We start from the raw sequence: 10,095 nt of genomic DNA, 5'->3' as shown, positions 1-10,095 counted from the left end.
CTTGCCAATGAGGTTAGAAATTTTGCGTCTCACAGCGACATTGCTAGCAATAAGAGCATATCAAAACATCAATGTATCTCCTCTGCTACCCTATCTTAATGTCTAGTTGGGTGTTTCTTACAAGATTCTTTTCTCTTTTAAGAGATCAAGCTTCTCTCAGCTTAAGCAATGAGTTCAACAGAAAAAAAAAAATCTAATCTTAGAAATTTCAAAAAGCCAAGTGCTATTGTCTAGCGCTGCCTCCACCGAGAGACCCGACTGTGTGCCTCTCTATGGGCATCTTCACAATTTTTTTTTTCTGCAGCTAGCCGGCAGGGGGTCGCCTGCCGTGCGCCCCGGTAAGGGGATCTTTTCACTGCCTTCTTTTTTTCATGCATGCAGCTGGCCGGCAGGGGGTCGCCTGCCGTGCCCCGGGGTTAAGGGGATCTTTTCACTGCCTTTTTTTTTTTACAGCCGAACGCGATAGGGCGTGCCCACGGAGGGGATATTTTTGCTGTTAGCAATCGGTGGGTATGCCTCGTGGAGGAGGCGATCGAATAGAATCAATCCGAGTTAATAAAGAGGTCGCGCGCTCTCAAAATCGGCGATATGGTACAAAACTAATTACCGGATGGATTCAGTAAGAGCCGAAGCGCGGCGCGCAGATCGATCTTTAGGAGTAGAGGCGAGGCGTACCTGGTCTCCACGGAGGCTTCGCGGCGACGTCGATCTAGCCGGTGCTGAAGCTTAGTGCCGCCCGGCCGTCGCCGTCGCTGATGCCGCGGAGACCATGCCGGCCGGAAGATCCTCCCGGTTGGCTGCTCGCCGCCGGTCTTCGGGGAGTGGCGCCATCGGGGAGACTGGAGAAGTGGAGAGAAGTCGGGAGGGAGGAGAGCGAGCGAGAAGGGGAGAGGACACCGATCGAGTTCCCCATCGAATTGAGTGTACGCTGAGCCATGACCTAAGTACGATGAGTACCTCGGACACATAGCACTACTGGAGAAGTGCTCATCTCTCCCGGTTCGCAACCCCCTTTACTCCCGGGTAGCGAACCGGGAGGGAGAATCCGGGACTAAAGATGGCGGTCTTTAGTCCCGGTTCAAATACCTGGGAGTAAATCTCCATCTTTAGTCCCGGTTGGTGACACCAACCGGGACTAAAGATAGCTGAGCCACGTGGCCGGCAAAGCCATCTTTAGTCTTGGTTGGTGTAAGAATTTTCTTTTATTTTTTTAATTTGGTTGTGCTGCCTGGTGTACATATATATATATATATATATATATGAATATATATCATGTATATATATATATATGTTTAAATACATATATATATATATATATATATATATGCATAATATAGAAATGTATATACATATATGCATGTGTGTAATATATACATTTATATATATATACATTTATATATATATATATATATATATATATATATATATATATATGTATGTATGTATGTATGTATGTATGTATATATGTATGTATGTATGTATATACAAATATGTGTGCACTTAAGTAATTAGAGGCCATATGCATATATATATTAACAAAATATGAGTTTGCAAGTAAGTAAATATACACATATATTACCAAACCAAGTACACAAAAGTAAATGCATGTGTGCATATATGAATATATAGATATATATTACAATTCGTTCGGACGTTGTAATCTTTGTTTCTGCTACTACGACTTGGTGGCATCGGAAGAAGAAGGACCGGCTTTATGAATAGTCGATCCATCGTAATAGAATTCTCCTGTGGGATGGAGAATATGCTTGTTGATGAATCCCATTATGTGTTCTTGAACAACCCTTATGAAATCATCGTGGGTGATGTTATCTATCAGGTAAATCATCTGTTATTTGGAAAAAAAACAGGATTATATATATGAAACCAGTAAGCAATAATTGACAGAAGAATAAATTTACGTACTTCAAGGTCCTGGCCAGTCCTGATTTGGTGTGCTAAGCAGTGCATGTAATGGCATACGTAGTAGCCGCACAAGTTAGTCCCTTTTCCTGCTTTGCACACTGAAAGAGAAACAATGAGAGATTTAGTATGCATATCTGATTTAGAACAAAGAAGTGATTCAATACAAAATTGGAGCTAGAATGTACTAACCAGAAAATTGAACCTCCGGGTGAGTTTTTCATTCCAGATCCCGCGGACCAATGTACGGAACCGAATCCATGCTCTATTTAGAGTTGTTAGGAAGGATTAATTTATTATCCGAGATCTAGTAGTTATACAATGATTCATAATGACAGTGCAATATATGACAATACCTATCTATCACTTCAAAAATCTTTGCGAAAGTTTTCTCCGGTTTATCCATTGAATCGTAGACATGAACTTTGGATTTCTCAAGGTCGAAAAGAAAAAGGACCCAATGGAATCTGCAATTTGCATTACATGATACATAGTATGATTGTAGGAACAAAATTGAAGGAACAAAATTGAAGTTAATTATGATTGTAGGAACTCACGATGTGTTGTAGGGAAGTAGTATGAACCTCTTATAATGCTGCTGCACCAGGAAATGGACGATATTGTCCTCGATTTGTTTCTCGTATTGTTGTATCATCAGCGTGTTCACTTTGCGTGGGTCCATGAATCCAGTATTGAATTTGTTGTGTTGACGACACAACTGAATCTCCATTCTACATCGGGGAAAAGGAATGTGTGTGAGCAACGTTCAAAGGAGGAACAAAATTGAACTATAAACAGTACTTACAAAGTACACGCGCTGAGAATAGAGACATCGAGGGCCTTCAGGTGGTATAAGTCGAAGACTTCTTTGTAGCGGATCCAAATAACATCTTCTCCTTGGTAATAATCTGAGTTTCGCACCCTAGCTCCGAACATCTCTCTACCCATCGCTGATTTGTCCATGTACCATTGATGGAACCGGTACATCTGTGTAGGTAGCTCTCTGATCTTATCAGGCGTGACTAGCGGTTCACCAAGTTTAAACGTGTACATGACCGGAGCCGTTTCGATAGGTGCGTCCTCTAGCAACTGCTCCATACTCAATCCCGTATCTTTCAAGAAGTTGCATATCTCTAGTTGTGCCGGTTCTACGACTAACGGTTCAACCTCTTGTCGTGGCTGTTGCCCCAGCTGAGGGACTTCCTTTCCGCACTTCACTGCTGAAGGCTTGGCTTTAAGAGCCTTCCTCAATGTTCGATCATAGTCAGAAACTTCGACCGGTTTGCCCGGTTCGGCCATCTTAATAAAGTGATCCTGAACCTCCGGGGCTATAGGGATCTTCTTTTCCGGACTACGTGGCTTCAACTGCTCCCTAACTTCCGCTCTAACGGCTTCATCGAGCTCCTCCGGAGTCAAGTCGTACGCCCTTTTCTTGAGAGCGGGGAGCCGTGGCTCGTCAGATCTGGCTTTCTTCTTCGGCCTTGATGGTGCGGGTTCATATGGGCGGGACCTTGACGGTGTAGACTTGGCAGCAGGTGCACGCGGAGGAGTAGTTGCCCGCGGGCCCGACGGTGCAGACCTGGCAGCTGGTGCACGCGGAGGAGGTGGTGGTGCAGGGGAAGGAGCCGGAGGAGACTGACGAGGCGGTGATGGCGGAGGAGACTGTGCTTGCAGCGGGGAAGGAGGAGCGGGCGGCCGTTCTTGCCCGGGAAACACGATGTACTTCTTACGCCAGAGTATGATGGAGTGGGCTGTGTTTCCAAGTTTCTTCTCCCCGTCTCCTCCGGAGATGTCAAGCTCGAGATCCTCGTAGGTTCATTCCACCAGCTCTATCTCGACCTTCGCATATCCATGTGGAATGGGCCTGCAATGGTATGTACTCGAAGGGTCCGTGGGTATGGCCATGCCCGACGCGACCTTCACAAGAAATATAGTTCATTAATTACTAATCAACATATATATGTAACAAATTTCGCATTTCGCATACCTTGATAGACAAGTTCCTGAAGGGAGTATGCATATCGCAGGGTGTTCGCTGCGTGATATCATCAACGGGGAAGTGGGTTGCTTCCTGAGCTGCCACTGCCTCAATGCCCTCTGATCCAACTTGGCCCGTTGATGCGCAGCTGCTGCGGTTGCCCGAGGGGCTCACCATGATGGGCGCTTGTGTTTCCATTCCGCGCTGCTTGGCCAGGCGTTGGTCCACCTGTCTTGTCACCTCCTCTTGCATCCTTGCCTCGTAGGTGGACACCCTATACTCAAGATCGACAATCTTAGCCTCTGTATCCCTCTTGCTCCTCATCCGACTCCTATACGTGTGGATGTCCTCTTTGAATCCATATTTCCAAGGAAGGACGCCTTTTCCTCGCGTTCGTCCTGGATGCTCAGGATTCTTTAGTGCGAGGGTGAGCTCGTCCTTCTCCCTGTCGGGCCAGAAAGTCCCCTGCATAGAGGCTTCAATTGCATCCACAAGTCGGTGTGCTGCATCTCGAATCACATCGCCGAATATGAGGGAGCCATCACCTGGATTGAGCGATCCACCGTGTGCATAGAACTAGTTCCTCGATCGCTCAGGCCAATTAGCCGTGGCCGACTCGATACCTCTTGCTATCAAGTCAGCTTCCAACTTGTCCCACTTGGGGATTGCCTTTCCATATCCGCCTAACCCAAGCCGGTGATGGTATTTCTTCTTAGCTGCATTGGCTTTGTTCTTTTCTATCTGTGCTTGCCCTTGCGCTCCAGTCTTGTATGCCACAAACGCATCCCAGTGATCCCTAAGCTTGTTATGCACGTTGAAATCAGGTGTCAAGCCCTTGAGGTCATGGCGGTCTGCAATCTGTGCGTGCAAAGAAAAAAAGACAGTGAGGTCATGGACATCAACATGTACAGCTCATACGTCTAAACCCTACAAGTATACATGTATAATTCGCTAAGTCGTTGTTCTCGTTAAGTCGTTAAGTCGCTAAGTCGTCGTTCTCGCTAAGTCGCTAACTCGCTAAGTCGTTGTCCGTCAAAGTCGCTAAGTCGTCGTTCGTGAAAGTCGCTAAGTCGTCATTCGTGAAAGTCGCTAAGTCGCTAAGTCGTTGTCTGTCAAAGTCGCTAAGTCGTCGTTCGTGAAAGTCGCTAAGTCGCTAAGTCGTTGTCCGTCAAAGTCGCTAAGTCGTCGTTCTCGCTAAGTCGCAAACTCGCTAAGTCGCTAAGTCGTTGTCCGTCAAAGTCGTTAAGTCGTCGTTCGTGAAAGTCGCTAAGTCGTCGTTCGTGAAAGTCGCTAAGGTGGCGGCGGCGGTGGAGGTGGAGGTGGAGGTGGAGTTGGCGCGAGGCGGTGGCGGCGGCGGAGGTGGAGTCGGCGCGCGGCGGCGACGGCGGCGGTGGAGGTGGAGTCGGCGCGCGGCGGCGGTGGTGTCGGCGCGCGGCGGCGGCGGTGGAGGTGGAGTCGGCGCGCGGCGGCGGCGGCCGGCAGTGGAGTTGGCGACGACGATGGTGGCGAGGTCCGGTCGGCCGGCGCGTGTCAAGATCGATCGAGAGAGAGAGAGAATGCGAGATCGGAGGCGCAAGATTTGCGCCCCTCACCTTGAGGGAGGCAACATTGCCGGTGGCGTTCGCGAGGGCGGATGAGCGCGGTGAGCACGACGACGACGACGACGGCGGAGGCGGCAGCGACGTCTGGGGCGGTAATGGCGCGGGAGGAAGAAGATCGATCGTGGAGAAGTCTAAGTGTGGCACAGGGAAGCCGATGCAGTGGATATTTATACCCGGTAATCTTTTGTCCCGGTTCGTGGCTTCAACCGGGACTAAAGATATCTTTAGTCCCAGTTGGTAGTAACAACCGGGAGTAAAGAACAAATGTTTACTCCCGGTTGTTACTACTAACCGGGACTAAAGATATCTTTAGTCCCGGTGGAAGCCACGAACCGGGACAAAAGATGTTTTCCCGCTATTCCAAAATTTGTATTGGTCCCGGATACTGTTAATAACCGGGACTAAAGATGTGTACACAAAACCGATTTATGGCCTTCTTAAATTGTCTTACAAGTCGAAATAAATACCAATAAATCCAATATAATTAGCACATGGCCGATTTATATGGTTTCAAAGTCCAAATAAATACCAAAATCGTACGTAATTTACGTATGGCCGAATTAAATGTTTTCAAAATTTTAATAAATAGAAATAAACAGGATATGCCTAAGTAAATGGTCTCAAAGTATAAATAAATAGAAATAATCATTTATAATTAACATAAGGCCAATTTAATTATATTCAAAGTGTAAATAAATAGAAATTATCATTTATAATTAAGATATGGCCTACTTAATTGTTTTCAAAGTGGAAATAAATACCAATAATCAGTTATAAATAACATATTGCCTAATTAATTGTATTCAAAGTGTAAATAAATGGAAGTAACCATTTATAAATATCATATGGTTGAAAAATAGTAATACATTACAAATTAAGCAGTTGAGAATAATATATTGATCCAAATTGTTCGACCTTCAATACAATACAAATAATTTACATCTTCCATCAAACAACCTAGGTCACTGTCTTCCTCACGTACTTTCTACTCACTATTGTTCCTTCGCTATGATCGTTGCGTGAGTACGGCGTGTCCTCCTTTGATAGTATGATGCTCGGGTCAACCGTCACTGCAAACGGAGGTTGCCCCTCAAACAGATCGTAATTTTTATCAGTTTTATCCTCGACTCCAACGATTTTCCTCTTGCCTGGGAGAACAACATGGCGTCTTGGCTCATCGGGCCCTTTCCCCTTCTTTGGTTTGCTATCCATGTCCTTCACATAAAAAACTTGCGTTACATCATTGGCTAGAACGAATGGTTCATCTGAGTATCCTACCTTGTTTAGGTCAACCGTTGTCATTCCGCTGTCATCAATCGTTACGCCTCCACCAGTCAACCTAACCCATTGGCACCGAAACAGAGGGACCTTCAGGGGTCCATACTCTAGTTCCCAAATGTTGTCGATGACACCGTAATACGTGCTAGTTGGACCATCGTGTCCTATGGCATCGATATGAATACCACTGTTCTGGTTCGTGCTCTTTTTGTCTTGGGCTCTTGTGTAAAAAGTGTATCCATTGATTTCATAACCTTGGAATGTAGTTACTGAGCCGGAGGGTCCCCTAGCCAAGAAAGCTAGTTGTCGGTCAATCGTCTCGTTACCCAGGAGGTATTCTCGCAGCCAAGCGGGGAAAGTATCAATATGATGGCGTGTAATCCAGGCATCGGACTTACCACTGTTTTCTGAGCAAACAATCGCAAGGTGCTCATCGATGTAAGGAGCAACCAACGAAGATTGTTGCAAAACCGTGAAATGTGCTTTACGGAATAAATCGTTGTCTACAGTCATAATTGCTCTCCTTCCAAGTTTGCCCTTTCCCCGTAGTCTCCCCTCATGGATTGATTCGGGTACCCCGATTGGCTCGAGGTCTTCAATAAAATCTACGCAGAACTCAATGACCTCCTCTGTTCCATACCCCTTCGCAATGCTTGCTTCCGGACGAGAACGGTTACGAACGTACTTCTTTAGAACGCCCATGTACCTCTCGAAAGGAAACATGTTGTGTAGGTACACAGGACCGAGAATACCAATCTCTTTTACAAGGTGGCACAGAAGATGCGTCATTATATTGAAGAATGACGGTGGAAAGATCAACTCAAAGCTGACAAGGCATTGCACCACGTCATGCTGAAGGGCGGCTAAACTTTCTGGATCGATGACTTTCTGTGAAATTGCGTTCATGAAAGCACAAAGCTTCGTTATCGTTGCCCGCACATTATCAGGAAGGATTCCACGAATTATAACAGGAAGCAGCTGTGTCATAAGCACGTGACAGTCATGAGACTTTAGGTTTGTGAACTTCTTATCCTTCGTGCTTATTATTCTCTTTACATTCGAGGAGTATCCGGACGGTACCTTAATGCTCTCTAGGCATTGAAACATACTCTCCTTCTCTTCCTTGCTTAGGGTGTAGCTCGCCGGACTTAAGTAATGGCTTCCTTTCTCGTTCGGTTCCGGATGAAGGCCCTCGCGTTGTTCCATATGCTTGAGATCATTGCGTGCTTCGAGTGTATCTTTGGACTTCCCATATACACCTAAGAAGCCCAGCAAGTTTACGCAAAGGTTCTTAGTGAGGTGCATCACGTCGATTGCGTGGCGAACTCCAAGACCTCCCAATAGGGTAGCTCCCAAAAAATAGAGTTTTTCTTCCACATCTCCACGTGACCATCTTCGCTCTCTATAGGTTGGCTGCCAGGCCCCTTTCCAAATACTACTTTCAGATCCTTCACCATTTCGAACACTGCTTTCCCGTTGTGATGTTTAGGCTTAGTACGATGGTCTGCCTTCTGTTCGAAGTGCTTGCCTTTTTTTCGTACAGGGTGGTTTGCAGCAAGGAATCGATGATGGCCCATGTACACAACCTTCCTGCAATGCTTCAGATAAGTACTTTCAGTTTCATCCAAACAGTAAGTGCAAGCGTTGTACCCCTTGTTTGATTGTCCGGATAGGTTAGTAAGTGCAGGCCAATCGTTAATTGTAACGAATAGCAACGCTCGTAGGTTAAATTGCTCCTGCTTGTCCTCATCCCACACGGGGACGCCCTCTTTCCTTCACAGCACTTTCAGATCTTCAACCAATGGTCTTAGGTACACATCAATGTCGTTACCAGGTTGCTTCAGGCCTTGAATAATAATCGGCATCATGATGTACTTCCGCTTCATGCATAGCCAAGGGGGAAGATTGTAGATGCACATGGTGACTGGCTAGGTGCTACGGCCACTCCTCATCTCTCCAAACGGATTCATTCCATCCGTGCTTAAACCGAACCTCACGTTTCGTGCATCCTCGCCGAAGTCTTTAAATGTTCTGTCGATATTTCGCCACTGCGACCCGTCAGCGGGGTGTCTCAGCATCCCATCTTGTTTACGTTCTTCTGCGTGCCACTGCATCATTCTAGCATGTGATTTGTTCCTGAAAAACCGCTTCAGCCTTGGTATTATAGGGAAATACCACATCACCTTAGCAGGAATTCTCTTCTTCAAAGGCTGTCCGTCAACTTCACCTGGATCATCTCGTCTTATCTTGTATCATAGTGCTTTGCAAACAGGGCATGCTTCCAGGTTTTCGTACTCACCGCGATACAGGATACAGTCGTTCGGACACGCGTGAATCTTCTGTACTTCCAGACCTAGAGGGCAGACTATCTTCTTAGCTTCGTACGTACTTTCGGGCAATTTGTTCCCCTCCGGAAGAATGTTCTTTACGAGTTTCAATAACTCGCCGAATGCCTTGTCACTCACACCATTTTTAGCCTTCCATTGCAAGAATTCTAGGATGGTACTCAACTTTTTGTAGCCCTTCTCGCAACCTAGGTACAACGCTGTTCTGTGGTCCGCTAACATGCGCTCCAGTTTCTGCACCTCCTTTTCACTTTCGCAGTCCTCCTGTAAGTCCCACAATATTTGACCAAGTTCATCAGCACCGTCATTCCCTTCAACATCCAGCTCCGCCTCGCCCATTGTGTTTTCTTCAAATCCGCCATACTGAGCCCAGTCCGGAATGTTCTCATCTTCTACTTCATCTTCTTCCATTGCAACCCCAACCTCTCCGTGCGAGGTCCAACAATTGTAGCTACGCATGAACCCCCACTGAAACAGGTGGGCATGAATAGTTCGTGTGGTGGAATACTCCTTTTGGTTTTTGCACTTGTCGCATGGACAACTTATAAAACCGTTACGCTTGTTATCATTGGCCACACCCAAAAAATAATGCACGCCGTCAATAAACTCTTTCGACCGCCGATCCGCGTACATCCATTGCCGATCCATCTATATGAAATACGTATAAATCGTAATTATACAAAATCCAAGATTTACAAGGTAATTACATAATAATACAATAATTGAATATAATTATTCATACAATTAATCATTATTATTAAATTCATTGTACATATTTTTCATGTTTTAATTACATTATAAACAAATATTTAATATGTTTTTCTTATTTTAATATTAAATTAGCTTAGTTTTATAATTTCATACAAAATTATATGTAATTATTGAAACAAGTATTTATAATCTTCTTTATTCCCTACACACACTTTCTCTCTCATCATCTTCCATCATATTTTCTAGAGGGAAAAATATGTAA

At 45.4% G+C, this 10,095-nt stretch overlaps 1 pseudogene; it reads right to left on the bottom strand.

Moving 5' to 3' along the window:
• Window positions 1-3,415: 3,415 nt before the first annotated feature.
• On the bottom strand, window positions 3,416-9,770 carry LOC127783021 (uncharacterized; annotated as a pseudogene).
• Between the last annotated feature and the right edge of the window lie 325 nt (window positions 9,771-10,095).

This window comes from Oryza glaberrima, chromosome 8 (genome assembly GCF_000147395.1).
Source record: "Oryza glaberrima chromosome 8, OglaRS2, whole genome shotgun sequence".
In the NCBI taxonomy this organism is placed as follows: Eukaryota; Viridiplantae; Streptophyta; class Magnoliopsida; order Poales; family Poaceae; genus Oryza; species Oryza glaberrima.
Note: the sequence above shows the minus strand (reverse complement) of the source record. Positions and strands in the feature narration are given on the sequence as shown.